The following is a 16260-nucleotide window of genomic DNA, read 5'->3' on the forward strand; positions in this document are numbered from 1 at the left end:
AAATTCACTAAAAATACATATAATGCATTACAAGTAATATGAATGCTGAGAACAACATATGGGAGATCGGAGTATTGGACATATTTTGAGGTTTTATAGATTATAATCATCCATCCTCCATTGGTTACATTAGTTACTACTGGGAGAAAGGTAAATATTAATACAAAAAATAATTAAAAACACATCTAAAGCAAAACGAGTTAGTCGGATGCTAGGTAGTGTCACTTAGGTTAAGTTGAGGATGGGAGACTGGGTCATTGATTAAACTACATTTGTATATTACAGGACTAAGTCCCTCAAGCAACAAATGCTGAAGGACAGACCAAAATTATAAATGACAGAGTTATATATATATATATATATATATATATATATATATATCAGATACTGAAGAATGCAAATGATATCTGCACATATACATCTTGTGGACCCAAATACCAGATGCCGAGGGATGTGAACAAAAGTCCCTACTGTTACGCCGAGCGCTCCGGGTCCCTGCTCCTCCCCGGAGCGCTCGCGGCGTTCTCCTCTATGCAGCGCCCCGGTCGGGCCCGCTGACCGGGAGCGCTGCACTGACATTCATGATGGGGATGCGATTCGCATAGCGGGAAGCGCCAGCTTGCGAATCGCATCCCAAGCCACTTACCCGTCCCGGTCCCCGGCTATCATGTTCTGGCGCGCGTGGCTCCGCTCTCTAGGGCGCGCGCGCGCCAGCTCTCTGAGATTTAAAGGGCCAGTGCACCAATGATTGGTGCCTGGCCCAATCAGCCTAATTAGCTTCCACCTGCTCCCTGGCTATATTACCTCACTTCCCCTGCACTTCCTTGCCGGATCTCGTTGCCTTAGTGCCTTGAGAAAGCTTCTACTGTGTTTACCATTACTGTGTTCCTGAACTCCTGCTATTACTATTGACTACGAACCTTGCCGCCTGCCCCGACCTTCTGCTACGTCTGACCTTGCTTCTGCCTAGTCCTTCTGTCCCACGCCTTCTCAGCAGTCAGCGAGGTTGAGCCGTTGCCGGTGGATACGACCAGGTTGCTACCGCCGCAGCAAGACCATCCCGCTTTGCGGCGGGCTCTGGTGAAAACCAGTAGCAACCCTAGATCCGGTCCACCGACACGGTCCACGCCAATCCCTCACTGACACAGAGGATCCACACCCAGCTAGCCGAATCATAACACCTACATGGATAAGGGACATGAATGAACAATCAAAATAAAAAAAGAACTCAAGCATAAATATATTATATAAAAAAGAAAAAAGTGACCTGCAGTTTCAAAAGGTTCAGTATACCTACAATCTAAATGGTTAAAATCAAGTTTGGTTTCCTGGGCAACAGAGAGACGTAAATAGCTATGGAAGCAGAACAAGGTCACAACTTGCTAAAAGGTGCAACCTCTAGTGTATATCAAAACTAAAACAGAATATTATATAGTATTATTATATAATACTACAAATATGACATTAAGCAGAAAATGGTACATGAGTAGCCCAACTGTATAAATATGTAGGAAATAAAGTCTGGGGATGGTCTATGAATGACACGTGAGGAGATGAAACTATGGAGGCTGATAGGTGTCAACCCTACCTTACAAGAGCATGCCATCACCGATATTAGCTCAACGTGAAATGGTAAGTATATACGGACAAAAAGATTAGACATGAGCAAGTTGAGCCCAGCGAATCCTGATTGTTTTAGAACTTTGGGGGGAAAGCGGCTCGCAGAACATTAGAACTTTGCCTGGCTCAGCCCACGCAAGCCTGGCAATGGTGCTATTATAGGAGAAGGGAGGAGTAACACATGGCATTTTCATTTTGAGACCTGAATACATAATAGGATGAGGAAGTAACACCAAAATTACATCAATCATACTTTGCAGATGCCAGCATGATCACTTGACTGTAGGTTAGCTAACCATTGCATGCATTATTTTACAAAAAGCTCAGGCCAATAAGGAGACAGCATAGGAGACATCATAAAACCCCATGCACTGCATTGTGGTCACTATCTTGGAGAGAAAGCTTACCAGTGAGCAGTGCACAGAAGAATGCTTGGTGGAACTAAGAAAGCTCTCACAAATGCAGTACAAAGCAAGTTGAGCAAAGCACTGTGCAGTGGGCTGACCTTAGTGACCTGCATTACTGTGTCCAGTTGCTGCAGTGCAAATCCCAGTAGTGTGACTGCAGAACAAACTCATAGAAAGCTATCACACCACAATTAAGGGCAAGTTGACCAAAGCATTGTGGAGTGGGCTGACATGTATTTTAACATAAATGCATATTTCTAATGTTGAGAGGGAACATAGAATTGCCATTTTATGCCAAGTTACCTATATTTCCTGGGTTTAATAAAAAACAACAACAACAAAAAAACATGGCAATTGTAGATGGGTTTAACAAATGCACATTTCTGGCATTGAGAGTAAAAGTGTACTGGCAGTTTTTCCACCACTTGACTAGTTGGTGAGTGGCAAATCCCCCCAAAAATATAAACATAACCTCCAAAGGAATGGTTGAACAAGGATGGGTTGGAGGAAAGAGCACCCCTTTCTTTGCCAGTAAGCATGTGAATGGCAGTACCAGCACTTTGGGTAGCACTCATTGCCTCAGGCCCATTACAGGTAGCAGCAGCAACCTGGTGCCTGGTGGTAGTAGTAGCAGTAGCATTAGCAAGTACATTTTTTACTGTTTTCCAGAAGTTGTGTGGTTTTGGAGGATAATACGGCCATTGTGGACTAGTTGGCTTGGTTGACTGGTCACTGGTTTACAGTCATCTAAGGAGAAGGAAGAGTCTAACAATATGATGGCCATGAAGAGGAGTTTTGTGAGGACAATCAGACTATGATCCCATGATCATAAGTTAACACTGAGAGAAGCAGTTGGGAAGATAAGGAGGAGTTTGATGATGATGATGTCAACAATAAAAAGCGGAGCTGAGGTAGGGCCAGAACATCTTTCAAGCATACCAGACGTAGGCCTGCTGGTATGATCAGGTCCAGAGCAGATGACAGCAACACTGCTGCATCTGTAGGCTTGAGAAGAAAGCCTTACAAGACAAAGAAAACCAGGCACAGTGCCATCTCTGCAAAATGATAGTAAGGTACAACCAGTATCCGAGTTTAGTAATTACAGCTCTACGAAAGCACATGGAATGGCATCACACGCTACGGCTACTAGTATCACTAGACCACCACTGCCTGCTGTCCACTGGCTTGTACAACTACCACTAGTCCACTAATGCCTGCTGTCCGCTGGCTACTACAGCTATCACTAGTCTACCATTACCTGCTGTCCACTGGCTAATACAACTGCCACCAGTTAATGACAGTTTTCTGGCTATATTAACTATCACTAGTCCACCCCCACTGCCTGCTGTCCTGGCAATGACTGCCTCATGTCCGCTGGCTACTTCTCCCACCAGTCCACCACCCTTGCTGCTGCTGCTACTTTATATGTATAATCACTTCAGCACTTCATAGACACAAATAAACCTTTTTTTCGACTTTTAGGGGAACAATAAAAGTTTTATTTTAGGCACCTTCTTCACACTGGTTGGGTCTGCTACTGTATTTTGCAAGAAGGCTAAAGATCACAGTCGTATATGTGCATATTCTATATTGCTGCTACTGCTACTATCAGTCAGGCCTTGACATACACAGCCCATGATCCAAAAAAAAGGGATAATTTTTTGGCTTTTTTAGCTATTTCTTCCTCACTATTTTGGGCAACTAATCCTGTTGCAACTACCAGAAGGGATAATTCTTGGAACGCTAGGAAAAAGTAATTGCTTCTTCACTTTGCCAGCCTCAAAACCTTTCGCAACTCCCAAAAGGGAGAATTTTATATTTAAATACCATTTTGATGTCCGCATCTCCCATTCAGCTGCTGACCATTGTTGTTTTCAGCATTTGGTTTTCTTCTTTGCATTGTATGTGTTTTTAATGATTTAAAAATATATATTTTTATTAATATTCATCTTTCTCCCAGCAGTTATGATTATGATGTATTATACTTCTTTAATGGAACACATATCATGCTCTGGTCTCCCATGCAGCAGCTGACCATTATTGATGTTCTTAGCATCTGAAAATACATTTATTTTACTTTTGTATAACATAGAGTAGTTGTGTCCTCGAGGATGCTGTATCTAAATAATGGATCTCTGTTTTCCTGTCATGTCATATATGTAAAAAATATTTGTATAGACCTGAAGAAAAATTCTAAAACATCTCAAAATGAATTTATTTTACTGGATATCGCGCAGAGCTTCCTATATTGCCCCTCTTGTCCTGTATATGCACATTACAGTAGCTATAAGGGGACTTAGAATACCAATAATATAGTCCAACAATACTTGTAGGGGTTACAATAACAATTCTTCTTCAAACTTATCCTTTAAGTCAAATTATTACCACAATAAAACATCTACAGGCGGATTAGAAAAATTGCAGTTTCTCTATTACTTTGCATGTTTATCTTGAGGAGGTCTTGAGATGTTGCTTAAATCCACTGCTTTCATACATCACTTCTAATGTCTATAAATAAAATAAGCACCCTTTAATTGTGACATTTTCTCTCTAATTTGTAACAATGACTAGAAGGTTTGGAGAGAGTTCTAGCAGTGTCACAGTTACACATTTTGGGACTTTCATTATGCTCTTTGGCTGGGTTACAATCATATCCTAGTTAAAGGATACCTGTTGTTAACAAGAACTTTTAAATAATGTAGATAATACCATTATATGTATTTTTGTAATATACATTGGTTAAACAAACTGTATATTTTTGTTCCTAGAGCTATTGTCTGTGTGTCTCTCTGAGGAGACCAAATACAGGAAGTGTGGGAGAAGCAGGGTTCTGTACAGTAAGGACAAGCAGAGCTCTGTGCACTGAGGATAAGCAGGGCTCTGTACACTGAGGACAAGCAGGGCTATGTGCAATGAGGACAAGCAGGGCTCTGTGCACTGAGAATAAGCAGGGCTCTGTACACTGAGGACAAGCAGGGCTCTGTGCACTTAGTACAAGCAGGGCTCTGTGCTCTGAGGACAAGCAGGGCTCTGTGCACTAAGGACAAGCAGGGCTCTGTACACTAAGGACAAGCAGGGCTCTGTACACTGAGGACAAGCATGGCTGTGCACTGAGGACAAGCAGGGATCTGTACACTGAAGACAAGCAGTGCTCTGTGCACTGAGGACAAGCAGGGCTCTGTGCACCGAAGACAAGCAGAACTCTGCAGTTAGGACAAGCAGGGCTCTGTACACTGAGGACAAGCAGGGCTCTGTGCATTGAGGACAAGCAGTGCTCTGTGTACCGAGGACAAGCAGGGCTCTGTGCACTAAGGACAAGCAGGGCTCTGTACACTGAGGACAAGCAGGGCTCTGTACACTGAGGACAAGCATGGCTGTGCACTGAGGACAAGCAGGGATCTGTACACTGAGGACAAGCAGGGCTCTGTGCACCGAAGACAAGCAGAACTCTGCAGTTAGGACAAGCAGGGCTCTGTACACTGAGGACAAGCAGGGCTCTGTGCACTGATGAAAAGCAGGGCTCTGTGCATTGAGGACAAGCAGTGCTCTGTACACTAAGGACAAGCAGGGCTCTGTACACTGAGGACAAGCAGGGCTCTGTACACTGAGGGCAAGCGGGGCTCTGGACACTGAGGACAAGCGGGGCTCTGTGCACTGAGGACAAGCAGGGCTCTGTACACTGAGGACAAGCAGGGATCTATACACTGAGGACAAGCAGGGATCTGTGAACAGAGGACAAGCAGGGCTCTGTACACTAAGGACAAGCAGGGCTCTGTACACTGAGGGCAAGCAGGGCTCTGTACTCTGAGGACAAGCAGGACTCTGTACACTGAGGGCAAGCAGGGTTCTGTGCACTGAGGACAAGCAGGGCTCTGTGCACTGAGGACAAGCAGGGCTCTGTACACTGAGGACAAGCAGGTCTCTGTGCACTGAGGACAAGCAGGGCTCTGTACACTGAGGACAAGCAGGGCTCTGTACACTGAGGACAACCAGGGCTCTATGCACTGAGGACAAGCAGGGCTCTGTACACTGAGGACAAGCAGGGCTCTGTACACTGATGAAAAGCAGGGCTCTGTGCATTGAGGACAAGCAGGGCTCTGTACACTAAGGACAAGCAGGGCTCTGTACACTGAGGACAACCAGGGCTCTGCTGAGGGCAAGCGGGGATCTGGACACTGAGGACAAGCAGGGCTCTGTGCACTGAGGACAAGCAGGGCTCTGTAGACTGAGGACCATCAGGGCTCTGTGCATTGAGGACAAGCAGGGCTCTGTACACTAAGGACAAGCAGGGCTCTGTACACTGAGGACAACCAGGGCTCTGCTGAGGGCAAGCGGGGATCTGGACACTTAGGACAAGCAGGGCTCTGTACACTGAGGACAAGCAAGGCTATGTACACTGAAGACAAGCAGTGCTCTGTACACTGAGGACCATCATGGCTCTGTGCACTGAGGACAAGCAGGGCTCTGTGCACTGAGGACAAGCAGGGCTCTGTACAATGAGGACAAACAGGGCTCTGTACACTGAGGACCATCAGGGCTCTGTGCACTGAGGAAAAGCAGGGCTCTGTGCACTGAGGACAAGCAGGGTTCTGTACAATGAGGACAAACAGGGCTCTGTACACTGAGGACAAGCAGTGCTCTGTGTACCGAGGACAAGCAGGGCTCTGTGCACTGAGGACAAGCAAGGCTATGTACACTGAGGACAAGCAGTGCTCTGTACACTGAGGACCATCAGGGCTCTGTGCACTGTGGAAGAGCAGGGCTCTGTGCACTGAGGACAAGCAGGGCTCTGTACAATGAGGACAAACAGGGCTCTGTGCACTGAGGACAAGCAGGGTTCTGTGCACTGAGGACAAGCAGGGCTCTGTACACTGAGGACAAGCAGTGCTCTGTGTACCGAGGACAAGCAGGGCTCTGTGCACTAAGGACAAGCAGGGCTCTGTACACTGAGGACAAGCAGGGCTCTGTACACTGAGGACAAGCATGGCTGTGCACTGAGGACAAGCAGGGATCTGTACACTGAGGACAAGCAGGGCTCTGTGCACCGAAGACAAGCAGAACTCTGCAGTTAGGACAAGCAGGGCTCTGTACACTGAGGACAAGCAGGGCTCTGTGCACTGATGAAAAGCAGGGCTCTGTGCATTGAGGACAAGCAGTGCTCTGTACACTAAGCACAAGCAGGGCTCTGTACACTGAGGACAAGCAGGGCTCTGTACACTGAGGGCAAGCGGGGCTCTGGACACTGAGGACAAGCGGGGCTCTGTGCACTGAGGACAAGCAGGGCTCTGTACACTGAGGACAAGCAGGGATCTATACACTGAGGACAAGCAGGGATCTGTGCACAGAGGACAAGCAGGGCTCTGTACTCTGAGGACAAGCAGGACTCTGTACACTGAGGGCAAGCAGGGTTCTGTGCACTGAGGACAAGCAGGGCTCTGTGCACTGAGGACAAGCAGGGCTCTGTACACTGAGGACAACCCGGGCTCTGTGCACTGAGGACAAGCAGGGCTCTGTACACTGAGGACAAGCAGGGCTATGTGCACTGAGGACAAGCAGGGCTCTGTACACTGAGGACAAGCAGGGCTATGTACACTGAGGACAAGCAGGGCTCTGTGCACTGATGACCATCAGGGCTCTGTGCACTGAGGACAAGCAGGGCTCTGTGCACTGAGGACAAGCAGGGCTCTGTACACTGAGGACAAGCAGGGCTCTGTACAATGAGGACAAGCAGGGCTCTGTGCACTGAGGACAAGTAGGGCTCTGTACACTGAGGACAAGCAGGGCTCTGTACACTGATGAAAAGCAGGGCTCTGTGCATTTAGGACAAGCAGGGCTCTGTACACTAAGGACAAGCAGGGCTCTGTACACTGAGGACAACCAGGGCTCTGCTGAGGGCAAGCGGGGATCTGGACACTGAGGACAAGCAGGGCTCTGTACACTGAGGACAAGCAAGGCTATGCACACTGAGGACAAGCAGTGCTCTGTACACTGAGGACCATCAGGGCTCTGTGCACTGAGGACAAGCAGGGCTCTGTGCACTGAGGACAAGCAGGGCTCTGTACAATGAGGACAAACAGGGCTCTGTGCACTGAGGACAAGCAGGGTTCTGTGCACTGAGGACAAGCAGGGCTCTGTACACTGAGGACAAGCAGGGCTTTGTACACTGAGGACAAGCAGGGCTCTGTGCACTGATGAAAAGCAGGGCTCTGTGCATTGAGGACAAGCAGGCAGGGCTCTGTACACTAAGGAAAAGCAGGGCTCTGTACACTGAGGACAACCAGGGCTCTGCTAAGGGCAAGCAGGGCTCTGTACAGTCAGGACAAGCAGGGCTCTGTACACTGAGGACTAGCAGGGCTATGTACACTGAGGACAAGCAGGGCTCTGTACACTGAGGACCATCAAGGCTCTGTGCACTGAGGACAAGCAGTGCTCTTTACACTGAGGACAGGCAGGGCTCTGTATAATGAGGACAAGCAGGGCTATGTGCACTGAGGACAAGCAGGGCTCTATACACTGAGGACAAGCAGGGCTTTGTACACTGAGGACAAGCAGTGCTCTGTGCACTGATGAAAAGCATGGCTCTGTGCATTGAGGACAAGCAGGGCTCTGTACACTAAGGACAAGCAAGGCTCTGTACACTGAGGACAACCAGGGCTCTGCTGAGGGCAAGCGGGGATCTGGACACTGAGGACAAGCAGGGCTCTGTGCACTGAGGACAAGCAGGGCTCTGTACACTGAGGACAAGCAGGGCTCTGTACAGTGAGGACAAGCAGAGATCTGTGCACTGAGGACAAGCAGGGCTCTGTACACTGAGGACAACCAGGGCTCTGCTGAGGGCAAGCGGGGATCTGGACACTGAGGACAAGTGGGGCTCTGTGCACTGAGGACAAGCAGGGCTCTGTACACTGAGGACAAGCAGGGCCCTGTACAGTGAGGACAAGCAGAGATCTGTGCACTGAGGACAAGCAGGGCTCTGTACACTAAGGACAAGCAGGGCTCTGTACACTGAGGACAAGCAGGGCTCTGTACACTGAGGACAAGCATGACACTGTACACTGAGGACAAGCAGAATGCTGTACACTAAGGGCCAGCAGGGCTCTGTACACTGAGGACAAGCAGGACTCTGTACACTGAGTACAAGCAGGGTTCTGTACACTGAGGGCAAGCAGGGCTCTGTGCACTGAGGACAAACAGGGCTCTGTGCACTGAGGATAAGCAGGGCTCTGTACACTGAGGACAAGCAGGGCTCTGTACACTGAGGACAAGCAGGGCTCTGTACACTGAGGACAAACAGGGCTCTGTAAACTGAGGACAAGCAGGGCTTTGTACACTGAGGACAAGCAGGGCTCTGTGCACTGATGAAAAGCAGGGCTCTGTGCATTGAGGACAAGCAGGGCTCTGTACACTAAGGACAAGCAGGGCTATGTACACTGAGGACAAGCAGGGCTCTGCTGAGGGCAAGCAGGGCTCTGCACTCTGAGGACAAGCAGGGCTCTGTACACTGAGGACAAGCAGGGCTCTGTGCACTGAGGACAAACAGGGCTCTGTGCACTGAGGATAAGCAGGGCTCTGTACACTGAGGACAAACAGGGCTCTGTACACTGAGGACAAGCAGGGCTCTGTACACTGAGGACAAACAGGGCTCTGTAAACTGAGAACAAGCAGGGCTTTGTACACTGAGGACAAGCAGGGCTCTGTGCACTGATGAAAAGCAGGGCTCTGTGCATTGAGGACAAGCAGGGCTCTGTACACTAAGGACAAGCAGGGCTATGTACACTGAGGACAAGCAGGGCTCTGCTGAGGGCAAGCAGGGCTCTGCACTCTGAGGACAAGCAGGGCTCTGTACACTGAGGACAAGCAGGGCTCTGTGCACTGAGGACCATCAGGGCTCTGTGCACTGAGGACAAGCAGGGCTCTGTACACTGAGGACAGGCAGGGCTCTGTGCACTGATGAAAAGCAGGGCTCTGTGCATTGAGGACAAGCAGGGCTCTGTACACTAAGGAAAAGCAAGGCTCTGTACACTAAGGACAACCAGGGCTCTGCTGAGGGCAAGCGGGGATCTGGACACTGAGGACAAGCAGGGCTCTGTGCACTGAGGACAAGCAGGGCTCTGTACACTGAGGACAAGCAGGGCTCTGTACAGTGAGGACAAGCAGAGATCTGTGCACTGAGGACAAGCAGGGCTCTGTACACTGAGGACAACCAGGGCTCTGCTGAGGGCAAGCGGGGATCTGGACACTGAGGACAAGCAGGGCTCTGTACACTAAGGACAAGCAGGGCTCTGTACACTGAGGACAAGCAGGGCTCTGTACACTGAGGACAAGCATGACACTGTACACTGAGGACAAGCAGAATGCTGTACACTAAGGGCCAGCAGGGCTCTGTACACTGAGGACAAGCAGGACTCTGTACACTGAGTACAAGCAGGGTTCTGTACACTGAGGGCAAGCAGGGCTCTGTGCACTGAGGACAAACAGGGCTCTGTGCACTGAGGATAAGCAGGGCTCTGTACACTGAGGACAAGCAGGGCTCTGTACACTGAGGACAAGCAGGGCTCTGTACACTGAGGACAAACAGGGCTCTGTAAACTGAGGACAAGCAGGGCTTTGTACACTGAGGACAAGCAGGGCTCTGTGCACTGATGAAAAGCAGGGCTCTGTGCATTGAGGACAAGCAGGGCTCTGTACACTAAGGACAAGCAGGGCTATGTACACTGAGGACAAGCAGGGCTCTGCTGAGGGCAAGCAGGGCTCTGCACTCTGAGGACAAGCAGGGCTCTGTACACTGAGGACAAGCAGGGCTCTGTGCACTGAGGACCATCAGGGCTCTGTGCACTGAGGACAAGCAGGGCTCTGTACACTGAGGACAGGCAGGGCTCTGTGCACTGATGAAAAGCAGGGCTCTGTGCATTGAGGACAAGCAGGGCTCTGTACACTAAGGACAAGCAAGGCTCTGTACACTGAGGACAACCAGGGCTCTGCTGAGGGCAAGCGGGGATCTGGACACTGAGGACAAGCAGGGCTCTGTGCACTGAGGACAAGCAGGGCTCTGTACACTGAGGACAAGCAGGGCTCTGTACAGTGAGGACAAGCAGAGATCTGTGCACTGAGGACAAGCAGGGCTCTGTACACTGAGGACAACCAGGGCTCTGCTGAGGGCAAGCGGGGATCTGGACACTGAGGACAAGTGGGGCTCTGTGCACTGAGGACAAGCAGGGCTCTGTACACTGAGGACAAGCAGGGCTCTGTACAGTGAGGACAAGCAGAGATCTGTGCACTGAGGACAAGCAGGGCTCTGTACACTAAGGACAAGCAGGGCTCTGTACACTGAGGACAAGCAGGGCTCTGTACACTGAGGACAAGCATGACACTGTACACTGAGGACAAGCAGAATGCTGTACACTAAGGGCCAGCAGGGCTCTGTACACTGAGGACAAGCAGGACTCTGTACACTGAGTACAAGCAGGGTTCTGTACACTGAGGGCAAGCAGGGCTCTGTGCACTGAGGACAAACAGGGCTCTGTGCACTGAGGATAAGCAGGGCTCTGTACACTGAGGGCAAGCAGGGCTCTGTGCACTGAGGACAAACAGGGCTCTGTGCACTGAGGATAAGCAGGGCTCTGTACACTGAGGACAAGCAGGGCTCTGTACACTGAGGACAAGCAGGGCTCTGTACACTGAGGACAAACAGGGCTCTGTAAACTGAGGACAAGCAGGGCTTTGTACACTGAGGACAAGCAGGGCTCTGTGCACTGATGAAAAGCAGGGCTCTGTGCATTGAGGACAAGCAGGGCTCTGTACACTAAGAACAAGCAGGGCTATGTACACTGAGGACAAGCAGGGCTCTGCTGAGGGCAAGCAGGGCTCTGCACTCTGAGGACAAGCAGGGCTCTGTACACTGAGGACAAGCAGGGCTCTGTGCACTGAGGACCATCAGGGCTCTGTGCACTGAGGACAAGCAGGGCTCTGTACACTGAGGACAGGCAGGGCTCTGTGCACTGATGAAAAGCAGGGCTCTGTGCATTGAGGACAAGCAGGGCTCTGTACACTAAGGACAAGCAAGGCTCTGTACACTGAGGACAACCAGGGCTCTGCTGAGGGCAAGCGGGGATCTGAACACTGAGGACAAGCAGGGCTCTGTGCACTGAGGACAAGCAGGGCTCTGTACACTGAGGACAAGCAGGGCTCTGTACAGTGAGGACAAGCAGAGATCTGTGCACTGAGGACAAGCAGGGCTCTGTACACTGAGGACAACCAGGGCTCTGCTGAGGGCAAGCGGGGATCTGGACACTGAGGACAAGTGGGGCTCTGTGCACTGAGGACAAGCAGGGCTCTGTACACTGAGGACAAGCAGGGCCCTGTACAGTGAGGACAAGCAGAGATCTGTGCACTGAGGACAAGCAGGGCTCTGTACACTAAGGACAAGCAGGGCTCTGTACACTGAGGACAAGCAGGGCTCTGTACACTGAGGACAAGCATGACACTGTACACTGAGGACAAGCAGAATGCTGTACACTAAGGGCCAGCAGGGCTCTGTACACTGAGGACAAGCAGGACTCTGTACACTGAGTACAAGCAGGGTTCTGTACACTGAGGGCAAGCAGGGCTCTGTGCACTGAGGACAAACAGGGCTCTGTGCACTGAGGATAAGCAGGGCTCTGTACACTGAGGACAAGCAGGGCTCTGTACACTGAGGACAAGCAGGGCTCTGTACACTGAGGACAAACAGGGCTCTGTAAACTGAGGACAAGCAGGGCTTTGTACACTGAGGACAAGCAGGGCTCTGTGCACTGATGAAAAGCAGGGCTCTGTGCATTGAGGACAAGCAGGGCTCTGTACACTAAGGACAAGCAGGGCTATGTACACTGAGGACAAGCAGGGCTCTGCTGAGGGCAAGCAGGGCTCTGCACTCTGAGGACAAGCAGGGCTCTGTACACTGAGGACAAGCAGGGCTCTGTGCACTGAGGACAAACAGGGCTCTGTGCACTGAGGATAAGCAGGGCTCTGTACACTGAGGACAAACAGGGCTCTGTACACTGAGGACAAGCAGGGCTCTGTACACTGAGGACAAACAGGGCTCTGTAAACTGAGAACAAGCAGGGCTTTGTACACTGAGGACAAGCAGGGCTCTGTGCACTGATGAAAAGCAGGGCTCTGTGCATTGAGGACAAGCAGGGCTCTGTACACTAAGGACAAGCAGGGCTATGTACACTGAGGACAAGCAGGGCTCTGCTGAGGGCAAGCAGGGCTCTGCACTCTGAGGACAAGCAGGGCTCTGTACACTGAGGACAAGCAGGGCTCTGTGCACTGAGGACCATCAGGGCTCTGTGCACTGAGGACAAGCAGGGCTCTGTACACTGAGGACAGGCAGGGCTCTGTGCACTGATGAAAAGCAGGGCTCTGTGCATTGAGGACAAGCAGGGCTCTGTACACTAAGGACAAGCAAGGCTCTGTACACTGAGGACAACCAGGGCTCTGCTGAGGGCAAGCGGGGATCTGGACACTGAGGACAAGCAGGGCTCTGTGCACTGAGGACAAGCAGGGCTCTGTACACTGAGGACAAGCAGGGCTCTGTACAGTGAGGACAAGCAGAGATCTGTGCACTGAGGACAAGCAGGGCTCTGTACACTGAGGACAACCAGGGCTCTGCTGAGGGCAAGCGGGGATCTGGACACTGAGGACAAGTGGGGCTCTGTGCACTGAGGACAAGCAGGGCTCTGTACACTGAGGACAAGCAGGGCTCTGTACAGTGAGGACAAGCAGAGATCTGTGCACTGAGGACAAGCAGGGCTCTGTACACTAAGGACAAGCAGGGCTCTGTACACTGAGGACAAGCAGGGCTCTGTACACTGAGGACAAGCATGACACTGTACACTGAGGACAAGCAGAATGCTGTACACTAAGGGCCAGCAGGGCTCTGTACACTGAGGACAAGCAGGACTCTGTACACTGAGTACAAGCAGGGTTCTGTACACTGAGGGCAAGCAGGGCTCTGTGCACTGAGGACAAACAGGGCTCTGTGCACTGAGGATAAGCAGGGCTCTGTACACTGAGGGCAAGCAGGGCTCTGTGCACTGAGGACAAACAGGGCTCTGTGCACTGAGGATAAGCAGGGCTCTGTACACTGAGGACAAGCAGGGCTCTGTACACTGAGGACAAGCAGGGCTCTGTACACTGAGGACAAACAGGGCTCTGTAAACTGAGGACAAGCAGGGCTTTGTACACTGAGGACAAGCAGGGCTCTGTGCACTGATGAAAAGCAGGGCTCTGTGCATTGAGGACAAGCAGGGCTCTGTACACTAAGAACAAGCAGGGCTATGTACACTGAGGACAAGCAGGGCTCTGCTGAGGGCAAGCAGGGCTCTGCACTCTGAGGACAAGCAGGGCTCTGTACACTGAGGACAAGCAGGGCTATGTGCACTGAGGACCATCAGGGCTCTGTGCACTGAGGACAAGCAGGGCTCTGTACACTGAGGACAGGCAGGGCTCTGTGCACTGATGAAAAGCAGGGCTCTGTGCATTGAGGACAAGCAGGGCTCTGTACACTAAGGACAAGCAAGGCTCTGTACACTGAGGACAACCAGGGCTCTGCTGAGGGCAAGCGGGGATCTGAACACTGAGGACAAGCAGGGCTCTGTGCACTGAGGACAAGCAGGGCTCTGTACACTGAGGACAAGCAGGGCTCTGTACAGTGAGGACAAGCAGAGATCTGTGCACTGAGGACAAGCAGGGCTCTGTACACTGAGGACAACCAGGGCTCTGCTGAGGGCAAGCGGGGATCTGGACACTGAGGACAAGTGGGGCTCTGTGCACTGAGGACAAGCAGGGCTCTGTACACTGAGGACAAGCAGGGCTCTGTACAGTGAGGACAAGCAGAGATCTGTGCACTGAGGACAAGCAGGGCTCTGTACACTAAGGACAAGCAGGGCTCTGTACACTGAGGACAAGCAGGGCTCTGTACACTGAGGACAAGCATGACACTGTACACTGAGGACAAGCAGAATGCTGTACACTAAGGGCCAGCAGGGCTCTGTACACTGAGGACAAGCAGGACTCTGTACACTGAGTACAAGCAGGGTTCTGTACACTGAGGGCAAGCAGGGCTCTGTGCACTGAGGACAAACAGGGCTCTGTGCACTGAGGATAAGCAGGGCTCTGTACACTGAGGACAAGCAGGGCTCTGTACACTGAGGACAAGCAGGGCTCTGTACACTGAGGACAAACAGGGCTCTGTAAACTGAGGACAAGCAGGGCCTTGTACACTGAGGACAAGCAGGGCTCTGTGCACTGATGAAAAGCAGGGCTCTGTGCATTGAGGACAAGCAGGGCTCTGTACACTAAGGACAAGCAGGGCTATGTACACTGAGGACAAGCAGGGCTCTGTACACTAAGGACAAGCAGGGCTCTGTGCACTGAGGACAAGCAGGGCTCTGTACACTGAGTACAAGCAGGGCTCTGTACAGTGAGGACAAGCAGAGATATGTGCACTGAGGACAAGCAGGGCTCTGTACACTAAGGACAAGCAGGGCTCTGTACACTGAGGGCCAGCAGGGCTCTGTACACTGAGGACAAGCAGGACACTGTACACTGAGGACAAGCAGGATGCTGTACACTGAGGGCCAGCAGGGCTCTGTACACTGAGGACAAGCAGGACTCTGTACACTGAGGACAAGCAGGGCTCTGTACACTGAGGGCAAGCAGGGCTCTGTGCACTGAGGACAAGCAAGGCTCTGTGCACTGAGGACAAGCAGGGCTCTGTGCACTGAGGACAAGCAGGGCTCTGTACACTGAGGACAAGCAGGGCACTGTACACTGAGGACAAGCAGGGCTCTGTACACTGAGGACAAACAGGGCTCTGTAAACTGAGGACAAGCAGGGCTCTGTACACTGAGGACAAGCAGGGCTCTGTACACTGAGGACAAGCAGGGCTCTGTGCACTGAGGACAAGCAGGGCTCTGTTCACTGAGGACAAGCAGGGCTCTGTTCACTGAGGACAAGCAGGGCTCTGTACACTGAGGACAAGCAGGGCTTTGTACACTGAGGACAAGCAGTGCTCTGTGCACTGATGAAAAGCAGGGCTCTGTGCATTGAGGACAAGCAGGGCTCTGTACACTAAGGATAAGCAAGGCTCTGTACACTGAGGACAAACAGGGCTCTGCTGAGGGCAAGCGGGGATCTGGACATTGAGGACAAGTGGGGCTCTGTGCACTGATGACAAGCAGGGCTCTGTACA

Source organism: Hyla sarda, chromosome 9, assembly GCF_029499605.1.
Source record: "Hyla sarda isolate aHylSar1 chromosome 9, aHylSar1.hap1, whole genome shotgun sequence".
Taxonomy (NCBI): domain Eukaryota; kingdom Metazoa; phylum Chordata; class Amphibia; order Anura; family Hylidae; genus Hyla; species Hyla sarda.